The sequence below is a fragment of the Opisthocomus hoazin genome, chromosome 6, assembly GCF_030867145.1.
Source record: "Opisthocomus hoazin isolate bOpiHoa1 chromosome 6, bOpiHoa1.hap1, whole genome shotgun sequence".
In the NCBI taxonomy this organism is placed as follows: Eukaryota; Metazoa; Chordata; class Aves; order Opisthocomiformes; family Opisthocomidae; genus Opisthocomus; species Opisthocomus hoazin.
The window spans coordinates 26,489,099-26,502,758 of NC_134419.1; positions in this window are offsets into that span (position 1 = coordinate 26,489,099).

The window sequence follows — 13,660 nt, forward strand, 5'->3', positions numbered from 1 at the left end:
CGGCAGTCTGTGGCTTCTCTGTGAGGGTGCCAGTGTCTGTGTTCAGGTATCCGGGTGCTTTTCGGGATGAGGGTGTCGAACAGAGCTGTGTTCCCCCAGGATGCTGAATGCCCAGCATCTGCTGGGGACAGCGCTAGCGAGGGCTGCCTGGTCGGGGTGTGGCAGAAATACGCGTCTGTGCAAGCTTCATTTGTGTCGTTGTGCCTGAATATATCGATACCACTTCAAACTGTGCAGTTCCATAGTTTCTCTTTCTCTGTACCTACCTCCTTAACCCATTTCCAGCGAGTCCAGCGCTGGTTTCACACAATATCAGGCTGCACATGGTGTTCCTCAGGAGACATGCTCTTGCCTTTCAGACCTCCTTCTCAAGCCTTCAGTCTCAGTCCCACTCCTAACCATAACGCCTGCGACAAAGCATTTCTGGTTTTCCTGACCCAGGCTTCTCAGTCTTGACCCCACTGATTCAGTTTTTCCACAGCCAGGTACAAAGCGCAGAGCATGAACTGAGCGGCCTAGACTCAGAAGCCTTGGTGGAACTGAAACCTTGCTGCTGGGCTGTTGTGTCCCGAAACTTTTCAATCAGTCTCTTCTAGCTACCCACATGGACTTTGTCCTTTTTCTCAAGTCGTGGCCTTGAGGTGACCCAGTTCCCTTTCTGGTTCCTCTCCCATTGCCTGTTCCAGGGTAGTGATCACCTCTTTGCTCCCACTTTTTTTTTTGCCTTCCCAGACACGATGGTTCTCAGGGATTACAGCTGCTCCTCAGATGTCCCTTCATTCCTCCTCCACACTGAGTGTCGGTTCATTGCCTCAGTTGAAGTCTTCCTTCTGTTCTCCTCCACTGAAGTCCAGCCCTTGTTGGTTCTGTGTCTAAATCAGACACTTCCTTCTCCCACAAGATCCAAGGGCAGCAAGGACTGCAAACAGCTCCAGAGAAAAGGCTTCTTGTCACCGGTTCCAGACCCAGGCAGTCTGTGATGACCCCAGAACAGTACAAAAGAAAAATCGCAGATAAAGTCGTGCTTTCCCGTGAATCTGAGCATTCCTGCTGAAATGCAATTGTCAGAGAATTCAGCTGCACGCGTTCAGCAGCTATAGCAGGATATACGGGTACATGCAAGGCATGGTTTGTTACACTTTATGACTTGGCCAAATTAGGATACATTTTCACTTCTTTGGTGGAAGTCGCACTCCGAACACCGAGAGCTGCTAGCACACTGTCTCCCTGTCAAACTCCTTGCTGCTCCAGAGCAAGGCATACAAATGTTGCTTAAAGTTATTGGAACTACTATTGTAAGCACAGCATAGTATTTTTTTCATAGCCTTATCTACGTATCAAGAAAAAAAAAAAAGGCCATATCTTTCTTGGCTAAAACTTTGCAAAATATTTACCCTGAAGCCAAGAGGAGTCTGGAAAATAGGACCTCACTTTATCACAAATGGTACCGTTCTAAGGAACTGAACACAAAGGAGATGGAGGACAGCTTTACAGATAGTGAGATACTGGCTCCACCTATGAATTTATGAAAAGCTTATTGTTCAGCAGCAGTGAATAACTCTAAATAATTCCCTTTAGGATTGAGTAACTGTGTCAAGTTGGTTTCAAGCATTTAATTTTACTCATAAATTCATGTAATGTTCTATGCGGTACTTTGCAGGATCCAAAAATGTGTGCAAACATTGTGCCTAATCTGGAACCTTCTTCTCTGTCCTAGGACTCTCTTTATTTGTTTGATGTATGCATCATCAATCTAGTTCATAATTCGTATAAATAGTCCCTCCCAGCGGTCACATTCCATAAAATTATTTCCTTCTCACTGACCTCTAGAAAAATAATCAAGGAAATCAGCAGCTAAAGCAATGATAAAATCATAGTTCACCTGACATTTGCATCTTCATTTATAAATGACTGAGCAGGTTCCCTTGTGCTATCATTGATTTTGCCTTTAAGTATCCAGCGACCCCAGCGACCCAAATCCTGATGTACCGCAATGGAAGAAGCGACCTGGCTCAGCGATGCCGCAGCCCCACAGCAGCCCTTTGGAAATCTCGCATCGAACTTCAGCGCACACACCTGGTTCTCAGCAGCCATAGAGACACGTGCCCTCAACTGACTTAAAATCTATACCTTATATAACATATTAATGGAATTTATTTGAAAGAAAGTGGTATTCGGGATAGGAATTGCAGCTGAGTTTGGATGATGATTGAGAAGGCATCTGGTACAGGGAGTATAGATGGAGTGCTGGCTGACAACTACTTATTTTGTCCTTACAGATCAAGTTGGCGGATTATGCAGTTTAGCAGTGCTGACCAGAACAACAAATGATGATTTAAGAAAATCTGTATATACTGAAATGTCAAAACCTGAAGGTATGTTGGTTTTCCAGCTGAGCAGCCTATTTTATAGGTGGGTGAGTTATATATTTCAGTTAACTGAATGTAATAAACTGAGAGTCATTTTTGCAGATGTTGGTCCCAGTTCTGTAACCCTTGTAGCATTCAACTTCAGTAGCAGTTTGACAAACTCTCCTTTTTCCATGAGAAAAAACATTTTTTATAAAAACAAAGAGCCAGTTTTATTCATTTATTCCAAACCACCAAACCTCTACTTTTTGAGAGAGTAAAAAAGGATCGGCAGGTAAGGCCTGTGCTGGTCCGTTTGGCCAGAAATGTCTGCAGGTGTGAGCAAACTGCTTATATTCAGAGAATAACTGGTGACTACATTCTTGAGATACAGAGCAGGCTTCGACTGAGTGGTGCTGACTTTGCTCGTTACAGACAGGAGGCCCCGAACACATGAAGGCCGAACGTCCTACCACAGACTTTAGCTGCTCCTTCATAAAAATCACATGGAGGACAGCGCTTTGATAACAAGGATTTTAAATCAGGTTCAGTGACTGAATTCATTGAATTGTAGTATCATAGAATGGTTTGATTTGGAACGGACCTTAAAGATCATCTAGTTCCAATGCCCCTGCCATGAGCAGGGACATCTTCCACCAGACCAGGTTGCTCAGAGCTCCACCCAACCTGGCTTTGAACACTTCCAGGGAGGGGTAATCCACAGCTTCTCTGGGCAACCTGTGCTAGGGCCTCACCACCCTCATGGTGAAGAATTTCTTCCTAATATCGAATCTAAATCTGCCTTCTTTTAGTTTACAGCCATTCCCCCTTGTCCTATACACACCTTGTAAAAAGTCCCTCTCCATCCTTCCTGTAGGCCCCCTTCAGATACTAGAAAGCTGATATAAGGACACCCTGAAGCCTTCTCTGCTCCAGGCTGAACAGCCCCAGCTCTCTCAGCCTGTCCTCGTAGGAGATGTACTCCAGCCCTCTGTGGCGTGTCATAATAAGAATCTGAACTCTTTATTTCAGTGGGAAGATGTTGCCGAAATTTATTCTCACGTTGTGGTATCTTCCATTAGGTTTGTGTGGCTGCACACGGTGAGATATTGTTTAGGGCATTGAAAAGGGGCCCATACAAAAGGTCGTGTTAGCTGTCGTATGTCTGGAGACTATCAGATGGTAAACTTTCTTTTGCAGTCTACCAAGTCCTCTGAAACGATGGGAATTTTTCAGGAGACTGTGTGGAATTAAATCTTCACAAATGTTGAGCTTCCTTAGATCTGTCTCAGCACACGCTAGTTTTACAGCACATTTTGGGAGCCGGGGGAATGGGTGTCGCCTGTCAAGAAGAGTGTCCTCTGCGCAGTCTGTAAGCGCACGTTCATGGAAATGCACCTTTTTGCTTTGCCATTTGGTACCTCCATACAGAACCCAGAAAACTGGCATTTGTAAGAGCAGTAGGTAGTCCTGGGAAAGGTTCAGCATATTCTTTGAACTGGCAGCCCAGGATGCCGTTCTTTCTCCGTGCCGATGGTGTGGGTTATGCAGTCACTAGGTGTGCAGTGTTACGCTGTGATTAGTGCTTGTTTAGGGGCTTTCTGTACATGTGACTTCTGAGCCATAGCACTAAACATTTTTACCTACTTTTCTCGTGGTCCAATTGCTTTCCCCTTGTTTGGCAGCCCTTCCAGCACAGCAGTCCCTAAATAAGGACACGTTGACATATTGCACATCGTTCAGCCCTCTTCTCTGCATGTTAGGAGTGTTTCAACCCTGAGTAATAGGAGCTCTTCTTACAGCTTTGCAATTTACTTAGTAGAGCCTATTCCTTTCTAGTGGCTGGCACTAATTTAATTCTGTATTTTTTCCTGTGTTCTGTGGAACATAAATCAGTATTTCTTCAAATCATAGTTACAGACAGAACGCCATCTGTGACAGACATTTGGAGAATATGCAATGTATCTTATTGAGGATCTTTTAATAGACTCTGCTTTTTGGTATGGACTAACCTTTCTTTGAAGAGAATAAGAAATTTTTGTGAGGTGTTTTTTAGTGAACATTCTCACATTCTCAGCTGTCTACACTAGATAATACAGTCAGCTGTGAGCTTAGCAATGACATATATTTTTAAATCCAGAAAGCAAAACAGACTTTCACTTTCTATGTGCTGATATACTAAAAAGCACATCGTAATGCTAAATGGAGCATATCTAGTTTTGGTAAAGAAGCTGCGCTGGTAAGTGTACTACCACATGGCGTGGTGCCATTGGGACATCTGAGCACAGTAATGACAAAGTAATTACTGAGCATACAGTTGATGTACACTTTAGCTTTGTTTAAGGTTGATTATCTCTGCTACTATCTGACTCTGGTTTCTCTCTTGGTGTTCCTCCCATCACCATTGCACTCTTAGCCAGAGAAAAACCAGGCAGTTACGCAATTACGAGAACCTGCTGCCTGCTAATGCTGCTTCACTTTATCCTGATGCAAGGCAATCTTCACAAAAATGAGAATCGGGTCTTGTATATTGTCTCAGGTCATTAACTATATAGACTTACATCTTCTGCACATCTCTTGACTGTCCAGTGCCTACAATGCATTTTGAGGTTGAGGAAACTAGGAAAGGGGAGCAGTCTGAAATGCTCATCAGTATCTGTGAGATCTCAGGTGTCTGAAGAATTGTTGCAGGGTCAAATTCTCCTTAGCAGCAACAGCCACTGCCATTTTTACAGCCAGCAAGCAAGAAAAGGAAAGAGCGTAATGGGGAGACTGCTATTAAATGCAGGATTACCCACTGCTATGCCTTTTCCCTTTTCTTATTTTTTCTTGTGTTACGTAAGCTTATCTCCCTTGTCATTTAAATTAATGTACATTTATGGTACTTAAATGTTAATAGGAAAATATAATTTTTAGATCAAAGAGTAGCTAATGAATCAGAAGAACTCACTCAACAGTTGGTGATTGCAGTAATTTGCTGTTATGTATTGCATGTGCAATCTCCAACACACACAATTACAGTATCAATATCAATTGAAATGCTGTATATGGTAGCATTTAATGTGAAAGGGCTGATTTGCTTTAGCCTGTGTTTTGTGCTATGATTCATTGTTTTTTCTCTAGCATATACAGAGGGAGTCCACTGCAAGGGCTAGCATCAGCATTGCAAGGACTCGGCAATTTTATTTGTATAAGGAATACAGGAATGTAGAGGGCTCCACTTGGGAAGAGCGTCTCTTTCCTCTGCAAGCTGGATGAAGATTAAGTTCTCTCACAAAAAAAACCACAGCATAATATTGTAAGACTATTTTTTTAAGGACTGTAAATCAAAACACACATTAAATCTTTGGGAGCACTTGTAGAAGACTTACAATTATCACATAGTTTTTGCTCCAGCAAGGAAAAGATACAGCACTTCATAGGTTTCATAGTCTTTCCTAGAGCAAAAGAAATCATAGAATGGTTTGGGTTAGAAGAGACCTTATAGGTCACCTTTCTCCAGCCCCCCTGCCCTGGGCAGGGACCCCTTCCACCAGACCAGGTTGCTCAAAGCCATGTCCAACCTGGCCTTGAACACTGCCAGGGAGGGAGCAGCCACAGCTTCTCTGGGCAACCTGTGCCAGGGCCTCACCATCCTCAAAGTGAAGAATTTCTTCCTAATATCTAATCTAAATCTGCCCTCTTTCAGTTTAAAGCTGTTACTCCTTGTCCCGTCACTACAGGCCCTTGTAAAAAGTCCCTCTCCAGTTTTCTTGTAGGCTCCCTTCATGTGGGATGTACCTGTAAATACTGGCACAAGCATTTGAAAATGATGCTTCAGCTCAATGAATGTTTCCCCAAGGAACATGCAAGGATGACTAAAAACATCCAGACACCGTACACCGATGACGTGAAATGGGATCAGCCACCAGGCACTTGCACAGCGAACTCGATCACCTCCTCTCCCTCCCCTCTTCCCGGTGACTCTCACCTTTGCCGCTAACTTCTCTGGTTTCGGCTCCGCTTTGGCAGGAGCAGGTTTAGCAGACAACCACTAATTAAATTAAAGCTAATTAAATTAAGCTAATAATTTATACTAATAAAAAAATAAAGCTAAAAATCAACTAATTCAGTCTACTTCAAACTAGCATTGAAACTTTTATTCTCTTTATCCATGACTGGAGGTAGCAGTCAGCGTAAAACAGTGTTCATGTAATACACAGGCGAATAAAGAATGATACACTTGTACTTCTGATATAAGGGGATTTTGTCAGGATTGATTTCAGGCAAGCTGAAAAGACCATTGAGTGGTGTATATATCAGAGACATAATCCACGTAATCTGGAATCTGTTGGTTGAAGCCACCCTGCCGGTGCCTGCAGAGATTGTACCTGTTTGTCCACAGAACCGTTTCACCCCTGCGAGGTAGGAGGAGGGAGTACCCTATCACGCCTCTGGACTCCATGTTTTAGTACCTTTCTTCTACTGCGCCCTATGGACACTGAGAAATATAATTTCATCAGTAGCACTGTTCAAGGGGTGATGGGTACTGGTGTAAGCTCCAGTGAAAGAGGGGATTTCTACCACTTTGTTTTTATCCCAAACCAATGACACAAACCACCCCACATTACTATATGGCAGGAATTCCCAATTATTCGGATGAAGGCACTTGCTGAGCAAGATGGTGAAGACTTCCCTACAGGAGTGAAAGTGGACAGATTAGCTAATTTCAACAGCAGGAATGTGCTGGACAAAGTGCCGTGAGGGTTTTATTCTGCGTGTGCATATACGGGACGTGTATGCACCTTCCTGCTGAGTGTGAACAAGGTAACACAAAGTATGTTTGGCAGCTGGAAGGAGCAGAGGTACTTGTCCAGCCCCTGAGGGCACCAACAAGCCTTATTGCCCTGAGCAGCCTCATCTGTGCCCCCACCCACAGCCTGCCCACGAGGCCAGGGCTCTATTGAAGCTCAGCCTGGGGACTGGCAGGCCGTGTCCCAGCTGTGCACAGGTGTGGTGGTCTTCAGAGCACCACTGCTGTTTCCCTGCCTGGCTGTGGGTCCTGCTGATCCAGACACTGAGTGGTTGATGTCCTGGCTTCACCTTGGACCTGCTCCGTCACCAAGGCCCTGCCTTGCCACAGTCTCCAGCCCACCCTGCTCCCAGGCCGGGGTGGTGGGATGGGTTCTGGCTCTGGGACCCTGCCCTGCTGCCCCCAGGAGAGATCCTTCGCTCCGCAGGGAGCTGCTGGCCCCTCACAGTGCCCCAGCAGGTATTGCCAGAAAGCAGGTCTATGTTTGCTCCCGAGCTTGAAAGCAGATCATCTGTTGAATACATCTGACAGGGAATTTGTTTCAGTAGGAAAGCAATGGAACTAATACTGTCCTAAAGGAACCACATCAAGATTTCCTCTGTTAAGGATGTTAGTGATTACTGGCCTTCTTTATTCCAGATGGATTTTTTTGTTTTTGTTTTTGGAGTAGAGTATGTGTATTGGTGGCTTGCTTTCAGGAGAGAAGGATTTGGGAGTAAAGGATTGTATAACTTTATTTTATTTTTATAAATAACCAATTGAACCGAGACCTGACTTCTCCCACAACAGGTAAAATGGCAACCTACAACTGCCTCATGGCTGCTGGGTGATTTAAGCAAAAGAAGCTGCCAAGCCCAGACAGAAGTCATTATGCTTGGTACTTAAGTCTTGGCAAAACCCAAAACTTTCTCAGCTGCGGACTCCAGCAGCAGGTTTTGATGGAGTAGCATGGTCCATGTGTGTTTCTTCAAGGCTGTAGCCAGCTTTCTGCTTTGAACCCGTGAGTGCTGTAATTGATTGCAGGGAATCAGCTCTCTTTTAATGGAATTTAGCTCCCTTACAAGATTGCCTTCCCCTTGCTGTAACTCTGATGCCCTTATTCAAGCTCTTGATCACTGCTAGCACTAGGAAGGAAAAAAATAGCTTGGATGATGTTTGAAACAGGTCAATGCTTATGTACGAGCTGCTGCTGACTGTGGCTGGTACAGCACGCTGCTCCTGCCGCAACGTGGGGATACGGCTCCTGGCCCTGTTTAGGGCTGTATCTGCTCTTGGGTAAGCCTTCTTCTAGGATTTCTGTGCTTTAAAATGAGTAATTAAGAACAGCTGCCATGAGATCATGACTAGATATTTGATGACGATATGGTGATGATGAAATTATTTTTTTTTCTACGTATCTCTTTTCAAGAGTGACATCCCCCTCTAAAGCCTTAGAAACTAGGAAAATAATCACGGAGCCTTTCTTGTAGTTCTCCTTACTCAGCCTTATGCCAAGCGCCAGTCAAATGCCGGTGTGTGTACTGCAGGGTGCTGAACACAGTTTCTATTCAATCCTTGTTTGTTATGACTTAGCAGAGCACTGTAAATAATCATCTTCATATGATCTAAACTGATTACTATAAACATTAACTAATTAAGATTTTTATTGCTTGCACCTGGGAATAGTGTAACACAGGAAAGTACAGCTCTTACTGAGTCTTTTTTTTTTTAAATTTACTCAGACTGAAAGGAGAACTTTGGAGATTTGTTTTACTCAGCTCTCCAGGAACCTAGAGCCACTGTTGGTGTGAAGAGGTGCTTTTTTTCTACAGGTTCCTTTCACTATTTCTATGGTAGTGCTGTTAAACTTTCCCATTTGCTCTTGTAGGTAACTTGTGAGGTCTAGAATCTGAAATTTTCCTCTTCCCTGAATTCTACCTGTGTCTGGTAAGACGTTTATTGAACAGTTTTTTAAAAAATAAATAATAATAAAAAAAGTGCTCTTACTTGGATAGTCACATGTCCTTTCTTTCTAACCTATTCAGTCTGTGTTCTGGATCCTTGTCTCTGGAGAGCTTTTCTCCCTTTCCTCATTGCCTACAGGATGCTAAGCCACCTGCCCGACTACATCAGTGAAATTCACTTAGTTCTCGCTCAGAGGGATCAATATTTGCCAGTAGTGTATGGATTTCATGTGAATGCTGCCAGCTTGATACAGATATTTTTTTTTTCTTGGGGTAGTGCTCCAGGGTATCATGCTCTCTTGCTGTATATATGGAAAAAAACCACAGCAGTTTTCTATAGCAAGAGTATTGCATAACAACAAAATAGGAAAGAAATCTTTAACTGCAAAATGAATGTTTCTCCCAAGAAGCACAAAGTCTGTCTCTGACCTTTTTCCTACCTTTCCAACTGCCTGTGCCTGTTGGTAGCTACTTAACAGAGACCTTAGACTCTAGGGAGAGGTTTAAGATCTGGTTTGATCGGTTACCAAGAAGCAGTAGTGCATTTTTATTGCATTTATAACTAATCTGTGGCCTTTATGATTTTTTTTATTACTAAAAAAAGCAACAAAGTCATTTAAGAATGCCACTTTATTTCTTATGCTGCAATGAAAAAAACTGATAAAGGTTAAGAAGATAATAGCTGTTAACTTCTGTTTTCCCAGTCAATTAAAAACAAAGCACTCACTCAAGCCTTCAAAGGCGCCACCCTCATTGTCTTCAATGGGTTTGAATGTGGCCAGTGCCAGGTACGGTACAGCAGCATGCTAAGGCACCGAGGTTCTGGTCTGGGGTTTCAAAGCTTTCATGTGTGAACTCTGGATGTGTCTTTCCCCATCTTCTGGGTTCTACCCCTTCAGCTGTGTGACCGTGCCACTTTACATAACAAAAAAGTTACCGAAGAATTACATTTTGAAGATCCACTTGACTCTTTATCTACAGATTACTGTTCAGTAGCTAAGCACCGTTGTGTGGTTAATGCTTTAATAATGGGAGATTGCTCATAAATGGTGAGATGTGTCTTCTGTTTTTGTTTCTATATTGAGAAAGTAGTTTTAAAAAAATCCCTGGAGCATTTAAAAAACAATGTCCAAAATTACTTCATGCTTGTTGATGAGAGTCCAATAGATAGCATACCAAAGTCGAGTTTGTAATAATCCTGATCGTGCATATGGCTTAAATATGTGAGATCCTGAACTCCTACAAATCTTGGATTATGCAAGTGTGCATTTGTGTCCTTTTTGTGAAGTGTGAATATATTTTACTCTGAAGTGGAAAGTTTAACCTGCGTTGCAATTATGGTAATAAATATTAGCTGAGACTAAACCAGGGTAGTCAATGAACTGTTCCATTGTCATCCTTGATATTGTGACTGGTCCATCTTTGTAGAATGATGGCTTATTAATGCTCTCTGGTTCATGTGTTGCTACCTAAAGATATTTATGATTTAAAAAACCCTCTCATTTACGCTGTGGAATGTGGTACTGTATTACAATGCATATAATGACAAGGGAAAATAATTCCAGTAGAAAAAAAATCTGCTGTGTGTGCAGTTGAGGAGACTGAGGACTGGAGCTTGTTGCCCCCCGTCCCGTGAGGCCTAGCATGCTCCCTGCAGGCAGGTATGGCAGAGACGAGACAAACTTCACATTTTAAGAGATTTTGTTTCCTGCTCTGCAGTGAACAGGGCAAAGGCTTAACAGACCATTTCTAAAATCAGTTCCCTGAAGTCTTGAAACGTGCAAGTATTTTGAGAGCTGGAAGCTCTTAACTAGTTCAACTGTTCCCGTGTAAACTACGGGCCACCTCCAGCGTGGAGTGCAGCCTTGTTATCTGGTGGGATGGGGTCTGGGTGGGCGAGCAAGGAGCATCAGGCTTCCACAGAGATGGAAAGGAGAGCCTACAGCAGTGCCACCCAGCTTGCTGGGAGCTGGAGAGGGCAGCGGCTTGACAGGCTTTGGTGCAACAAGATGGGAAGGTCATTTTAAGAAGTTGTCAATATAATATTTGCTCTGTCACAAAAGCAGAACTTTAATTTCAGATCTAAATTTCACACTCATTTAGTTGAAGACTTGGTGCAATTGCTTCTGTATGATAACGTGCCACAGCCACACATTCACACAAGCATTGACTGAGGACTGCACACCCTGACCTTGGGGCAGGGCCTCCAATGCTTCTCTTAATAGTCTTAAATTATTACTACTTTAACACTTGGCCAATTGATATGTGCCCTACGAAGATCTTTGCACGTGCCTTTGAACTGCAGCTGTTTCTGCAGTAAAGCATAATTCCTTAAACACCAAAAGCACAACAGAACAATTAAAGCAGTAGTCTTAGTCTCAGTTCAACTCTGACTGCACGAGGAGTTGCAAGGAAAAAAAAACCTGACTGACTTTCAGAGGTGAAATATCTTTTGTGATGAAAAAAGAACCGTTGGGCTTATGCTTTGTAAAAGGGGAAAAAGGTTGATTGTCTTACAACACGCGTGAGTGTCAGGGGTGAGCAAAGAGAGGAGAACCAGAATATCCTTCGTTTTGGTTTGCTTGTTTGTTGTGTACGCTGGTGATTCCGCTGGAAGGGACTCACCTTCCCAAGCTGTCCCTTCCCTTCCCAGGCAAAGGGAACTGTTGGGTACATGGAGGCTCTTGCAAGAATGCAGTTGAAGTCCTTGTGTACCAAGTGTTGGGGTCGATGTAGCTTGAGAATTAGCACGACCAGGCCGCTTAAGCAGAACAGTTAGCATAACTGAACAGGCCGCTGGAAAGGACCGCTAAGAGTAAACATGATGTGGGTTAGCAAAAACAAGATGCGTTCAAAGACATGGAGGCAGTCTGTTGCTATTGGCGTTAGTGCATAGTTACCAATCATAAGGGAATATGGGGTGCGTGAACAGCGCGTGATTTATGTCTGTAGCCTATCCGAATAAGCGTGATCGTGTGTACAGATATGAAAAATGTATATAACCACGCAAGCAGACCAATAAAGGGGAATCGGCTGTGCATTGTATCAATGTGTGAGAATCATTCCTGTCCCTGCATGGATGCTGAAACTCGGCAACCAAGGTTTGGGATGGTGTGAGTCATTGAGATTTATGACTGGATTTTAAATTCATGCCCAAAAGGTACTTGAAAAATACGACAAGCTTTAAGATTCTAAAGGACGCAAACCTCAAATTTAGCTTACAAAAGGTTAACAGAAATGGGGGCCCCTCAGTATGAAAGGTAATGATTAAAAGCTCACTAGAATCCCCTCAAAACCTCAGCTGTGTGCTTCAGTTCTGCTAGCCTCCAGGAAACAAGAACTTGGAGGACTAGGTTAGCTGTTCTGTAGGCCTGGGATTTAGAATACTTCTGTGTAGGTTAACACTGGCAGTTACACATGATAAACTGAATCATAAAGAATGTGCTATTGCTCTCTGAAATAATTTCAAAATCTGGTCCTGGTTTTAGAGCTTTTAGAGCTGGCAGCAAAACTACTTCATGGGATAGAAGCAGCACTGCAACCTTTAACTGCATTTTATCTGAATTGCCAGTAAAAATACAATTTTTCTAGTAGGTGATATCAGCAAAGCAAAAGATCTGGTCTTCATGGTCATATCTAGACTTCACATGTAAGGAGTGTGTTAACTAATATGTTTTTAAGCAGGACTTTGTGGTCAGGGCAAGTCGTGTTTTAAAGCATCAGAGCAATCAGTTATATGCAAGCTTATTTCCCTTGAGTATAATGTGTGGAATTACTTCTTCTGTATTTAGATACCTACACCATGGGTACCCATACCAGAGCTGCCAGTTACTCTGTTTATAGTCATGTTATGGTATTCTTCTCAAGTGCAATCAATCTCTCTAGAACATCTCTCTTGCAATGAAGTTATTTAAGCTTTTGAAATACTTCTTTTTCTGCTGTGGACTGCAGACTGATTCTGTCCTACTTCAGGTGCAGGTTTTTGAGATCTGCTGTTCAGGGAGATGCAATTCCACCGATCTCATCCCTCCTATTTTGTGCAAAGTATTCTGACAGCCTGCCAGTTTAAGTGTGCTGGATGCTTCAAAATACGCTCGTTTGCTACTGTAATTGTAGCTTAACACAAAACCGAATGCACTTGGTCCCCTGTGTTACTAGGGAACTGTTCAACAGCGATGCTTCAGCTGGACACTTGAGCCTTAGAACGAAAATGTAAATTATTTCAAAATAAGCAACAGCTCTTTTGTGGGTGACATTTTCTGTATATAACGTTGCTTGGTTATTAGGTGTTCATTTGTCTAACTAGTTAATGGCTTATTTTAATGTACCTATCTGTAGCTTGGCAGTGGAAGTGCGCATGGAACACGGGTACAAAGCGAGAGCTCAGCCTGACGGGTGAGCTCAGGAATGACATGCCATCCATGAAGTGTAGGACCGGGAGCAGTTTGTGGGAGAAGCACAGTAACGAACATTCAAGGCTTGCATCATGAGGCAAGGAGGAGAAAATAGGGTAGGAAAGGAGGATTCATAATGGAAAAAGCAGTATGTTAACCTGTCAAAGCTAGCTCATAAGGAGT